This window comes from Eleutherodactylus coqui, chromosome 1 (genome assembly GCF_035609145.1).
Source record: "Eleutherodactylus coqui strain aEleCoq1 chromosome 1, aEleCoq1.hap1, whole genome shotgun sequence".
NCBI lineage: Eukaryota > Metazoa > Chordata > Amphibia > Anura > Eleutherodactylidae > Eleutherodactylus > Eleutherodactylus coqui.
This window is the reverse complement of record NC_089837.1, coordinates 282,127,554-282,133,639: the sequence shown is the minus strand read 5'-3', so window position 1 is coordinate 282,133,639 and position 6,086 is coordinate 282,127,554.

Here is a 6,086-nt window from a genome sequence, read left to right as displayed (position 1 = left end):
TCCTGCTGCAGAAGAGGCCTGTTACATAGCACTCCTGGTGCACAAGAGCCTGTTACATAGCACTCCTGGTGCACAAGAGGCCCGTTACATAGCACTTCTGGTGCACAAGAGGCCCGTTACATAGCACTCCTGGTGCAGAAGAGGCCTGTTACATAGCACTCCTGGTGCACAAGAGGCCCGTTACATAGCACTCCTGGTGCACAAGAGGCCCGTTACAGAGCACTCCTGGTGCACAAGAGGCCTGTTACATAGCACTCCTGGTGCACAAGAGAGCAGTTACATAGCACTCCTGGTGCATAAGAGGCCCGTTATATAGCATTCCTGGTGCACAAGAGGCCTATTACATAGCACTTCTGATGCACAAGAGTCTCATTCTATAGCACTCCTTGTGCACAACAGGCTCGTTATACAGCATTCCTGGTGCACAATAGGTCCGTTACATAGCACTTCTTGTGCACAAGAGGTCGGTTATACAGCACTCCTGGTGCACAGCAGGCCTGTTACATAGCACTCCTGGTGCACAAGAGGCCCGTTACATAGCACTCCTGGTGCACAAGAGGCCGGTGCACAAGAGGCCTGTTACATAGCACTCCTGGTGCACAAGAGGCCTGTTACATAGCACTCCTGGTGCACAAGAGGCCTGTTACATAGCACTCCTGGTGCACAAGATGCCTGTTACATAGCACTCCTGGTGCACAAGAGGCCTGTTACATAGCACTCCTGTTGCACAAGAGGCCGGTGCACGAGAGGCCTGTTACATAGCACTCCTGGTGCAGAAGAGGCCTGTTACATAGCACTCCTGGTGCACAAAAGGCCTGTTACATAGCACTCCTGGTGCACAAGAGGCCCGTTACATAGCACTCCTGGTGCACAAGAGGCCCGTTACATAGCACTCCTGGTGCACAAGAGGCCCGTTACATAGCGCTCCTGGTGCACAACAGGCCTGTTACATAGCATTCCTGGTGCACAATAGCCTGTTAAATAGCACTCCTGATGCACAACAGCCCCGTTATACACCACGCCTGGTGCACAAAAGGCCTGTTCTACAGCACTGCTGGTGCACAAGAGGCCCGTTACATGGCACACCTTGTACACTACAGGCTCGTCACATAGCACACTTGGTGCACAACTGGTCCGTTATACAGCCCTCCTGATGCACAGCAGGCCCTTTAAATAGCACACTTGAAGCATAACTGGTCTGTTACATAGCACTTCTGGGGCACAACAGGCCCGTTCTACAGCACTCCTAGTGCACAATAGTCCCGTTACATAGCACTCCTGGTGCACAAGTGGCCCGTTATATAGCAATCCTGGTGCGCAAGAGGCCCGTTACATAGCACTTTTGGTGCACAACAGGCCTGTTTTACAGCACTCCTGGTGCACAACAGGCTTGTTCTACAGCACTTCTTGTGCACAACAGGCTCGTTACATAGAACTCCTGGGACACAAAAGGCCCGTTACGTAGCTCTCCTGATCTACAACAGGCCCATTACATAGCACTCCTGGTGCACAAGAGGCCCATTATACAGCACTCCTGGTGCACAGCAGGCCCGTTAAATAGCACACCTGGTGCACAACCGGCCCGTTATACAGCACTCCTGGTGCACGGCAGTCCCGTTATACCATATTCCTGGTGCGCAAGAGGTCCTTTATGCAGCACCGTTATATAGCACACCATGTGAACAACAGGCTCGTTACATAGCACACCTGGTGTACGACAGGTCCGTTACATAGCACTCCTGGTGCACAAGAGGCCCGTTACATAGCACACCTGGTGCACTACAGGTCCGTCAGATAGCATACCTGGTTCACAACTGGTCAGTTTCATAGCTCTCCTGGTGCGCAACAGGCCCATTACATAGCACTCCTAGTGCACAAGAGGCCCGTTATATAGCACTCCTGGTGCACAAGCGGCCCGTTACATAGCACTCCTTGTGCACAAAAAGCCCGTTATATAACACTCCTGGGCACAAGAGGCCTGTTCTACAGCACTCCTGGGCACAAGAGGCCTGTTCTACAGCACTCCTGGGGCACAACAGGCGCGTTATACAGCAATCCTGGTGCAAAACAGGCCCGTTACGTAGGACTCCTGGTTCACAAAAGGCCCGTTATGTAGCTCTCCTGATGCACAACAGGCCCGTTACATAGCATTCCTGGTGCCCAAGAGGCCTGTTCTACAGCAGTCCTGGTGCACAATATGCCCTATAGCACTCCTGGTGCACAGAGGGCCCATTATACAGCACTCCTAGTGCACAGCATGCATGTTATAGGTATTAGTGTTTCTTGATGCTACCATGAAGCAAGGGATTTGACAGAGGGAACACCCCTCTCACTCCCCTGGCTCCCCATTGGCTGACATGCCAAAAGTCCTAGCAGCACACTGTACATAGTTTGTTGCCTGCCGTGGACAGTTAGGGTTAGGGATTATGTTTCTTTAAGCCTTATAATGTTACCGTAAATGGAACATAATCCCTAACCCTAACCGTCCACGGCAGGCAACAAGCAATATACAGATGCAGCAGCTATCATGTAGCACTGCCCTGGATATGCTTCCGCCATGCAGGACACAACAGAGACGCGGGGAGACGCAGACAGGAGCTGGGACGGCAGATGTGACGTGCCCTGTGAGCGGGGAGAAGGAAGATCAGTGTCCAACGCCCGATGACAGAAGCAGCTGCAGGGGGCAGCCAGGCGCGGACATGTAACAGCACAAGCGGGGACCACAGCGCCGGACAGCAGTTGTGTAGCAGCGGCGATTATAGGGCCGCCTACCGAACTGCTTGCACGGGGATCACTTTTGGCAACCAGTGAGGCGGCAAGGGAGATGCTTGCCCGGTGAGCACTATGAGCGGCCTGGTGAGCAGCATGAGTAGGCCAGGGACACGGCCGCCGGGAACAGAACTAATGTCCGGCCACGGGGAGCACTAGTAACAATGCCAAAATGGGAGGGCAGACGATGAGCGGGGATTAGCAGGAGCAGAAACGTGTATTCACTGTGGAAGGCATCATTATACTTAGCTGCCAGGACCTGCAGCCGAGCCTTCTCTGTAGCCAATCAGCTTCTCGGGGGCGTCACCAGGCAGTCAGTCTTGTCTCCACCAGTACTTCCTGGTGGTGTCAAGATACACTAATACCCCCGTTATATAGCAGAACTGGTGCACAACAGGCCCGTTACATAGCTATCCTGGTGCACCACAGGCCCTTTATACAGCACTCCTGGTGCACAACAGCTGTTATATAGCACTCCTGATGCACAACAGCCCCGTTATACAGCACTTCTGGTGCACAAGAGGCCTTTTATACAGCACTCCTGGTGCACAAGAGGCCTTTTATACAGCATTCCTGGTGCACAACTGGCCCATTATACAGCATTCCTGGTGCACAACAGGCCCATTATACAGAATTCCTGGTGCACAACAGGCCCATTATACAGCATTCCTGGTGCACAACAGGCCCATTATACAGCACTACTGGTGCACAACAGGCCCATTATACAGCACCGCTGGTGCACAACAGGCCCATTACACAGCACTCCTGGTGCACAACAGCCCCGTTATACAGCACTCCTTGTCACAACAGGCCCGCTATACAGCACTCCTGGTGCACAACAGATTGTTATATGGCACTCCTGATGCACAACAGGCCCATTACATAGCTCTCCTGGTGCGCAAGAGGCCCATTGCATAGCTCTCCTGGTGCACAAGAAGCCCATTACATAGCTCTCCTGGTGCACAAGAAGCCTGTTACATAGCACGTATAGAAGCTGTGGTAAGGTCCGCGGATAAATCTGGGAGCCTTACGTACGTAATTTCATCTCCCCCATGATCTGTGAGGGGAGATGAAACTTTAAAAAGAAGTTGTTTTTTTTTTTTTACGCTTTTCTTTTACTTTACATGACTGCTGCTATCCATTGGATAACAGCGATCATGTGACTGGGAACCGCATACAATGGTTCCCAGTGACATCTCTCTCCTTTCGGCAACACATGGTAGCCGGGAGCCAGATAGATTTTAAATATCCCGACTCGCGAGCTCTTCTGTGCGTGTGCATTACATCTGGTGTGCATGCGCAGAAGGCGATGTAAGGTCCTGGAAGACTAGAAACTCGCTTGACATCGTGGAGGACAGCAGTGAGTACTATCTGCTCCCCTCATGGATCTAAGCTATGAGAGAAGCTGATTTTTTAACTTTCTATTTAATGGCGATCGCATGACCAGGGGTCAGATATCTCATCCCCCCCATGACAGCTCCACGTTGTCGGCTACTCTAGCATGGAGCCCACGTGGCTTTATTCACCAGAGGGGTGGTCACTAAGTTGTTAACAGAGACCAACCTAGCCGAAGAGAATTATATTTCCATTTAAGTCATATATATATATATATATATATATATACATATATATATATATATATATATATATATAGTGAGACAGTGACCGGCAAAGTGGTTGAGGGCAGATATGTGTCTACCAGGATGCTCTCTTATGCGGCTTTAGGGAGCGCTTGGACAGATATGTGCCACCGAGCAGCCTGGGCTTGGTGGAGGAAGCCAGCATTTCTGTGTCAGTAACACTAAGTTACTGACACGTTGTAGTTTGTAAGTGGCTTCAAGCCGCATAGTCCGGGCCGGCTGTCTCTGGCCATGGACGCCCGGCTGCTACCTTATCCTGACGCTAATCCCTCACAAATATATATTTAAAAATATTTAATGCATATACATTGATAGAGCTCTTGCTCTATCAATGTATACACATGCTCTAGCCTCTTGCTCTGGCCCTCAGCCCAGGTCTCTCTCTAGACCTCTCTCTGGCTTTCAGCCCACTTTTACCACCGAATGTAGCAGGAATGAACACCTATGTCCTACTTCCTGCCCACATTTGTGAGTGTTTTCCCTTGTCTCAGGCACCAGAATACCTGTCTGTTGCCCCCTACAGGCCATTCTGCGTAGTGCCCCTCTACCTTATTCCCCCCCCCCCCCTTGATAAACTGTGATGCAGCCTACGGCTTTTATTTCTTTTGGCCCTCCAGGGTCAAAACTGCAGGCTTGGGGGTCTCTTTCTATTTTTGCTTCATTCTTTTGGCTGTAAAATCGTGTGTATTCTGCACTGCCTCTTCCAGCCTTTCTCACATCTTTTCTTTTACTTGTCTCACAAGTTCTTTTTTTCTTGTTTTCACTCTGCTCATCACATCCTTGCAGACCTCTCTCAGACTGTGCCCTCAGAGCTTGCAAGTTGACTTCCAAGCGCAACTTTGTATCCTCTGTGGCTTGTAACTCATCTTCAATTTCTCTAACTGAATCTTCCTTTCTTCTACTTGCTGTTCCACGGCTTCCTTAGACTTTTCTAGTTCATTTTCACTCTTTTAAACATCATCCTTGGAGCTCACAAAGTCCTCCATTTCAGTGTGCAACGACTAGAGATGAGCGAGCACCAATGGTGCTCGTTACTCGGGACGAAATTTTCGCGATGTTCGAGGGTTCGTTTCGAGTAACGAACCCCATTGAAGTCAATGGGCGACCCGAGCATTTTTGTATATCACCGATGCTCGCTAAGGTTTCCATTTGTGAAAATCGGGGCAATTCAGGAAAGTGATGGGAACGACACAGTAACGGATAGGGCAGGCGAGGGGCTACATGTTGGGCTGCATCTCAAGTTCCCAGGTCCCACTATTAAGCCACAATAGCGGCAAGAGTGGGCCCCCCAAAAAAAACTTTTACTTCTGAAAAGCCCTCATTAGCAATGCATACCTTAGCGAAGCACCACACTACCTCCAACAAAGCACAATCACTGCCTGCATGACACTCTGCTGCCACTTCTCCTGGGTTACATGCTGCCCAACCCCCCCCTGCACGACCCAGTGTCCACAGCGCACACCAAATTGTCCCTGCGCAGCCTTCAGCTGCACTCATGCCACGCCACACTCATGTCTATTTATAAGTGCGTCTGCCATGAGGAGGAACCGCAGGCACACGTTGCAGAGGGTTGGCACGGCTAGGCAGCGACCCTCTTTAAAAGGGGCGGGGCGATAGCCCACAATGCTGTACAGAAGCAATGAGAAATATAATCCTGTGCCACCGCCATCAGGAGCT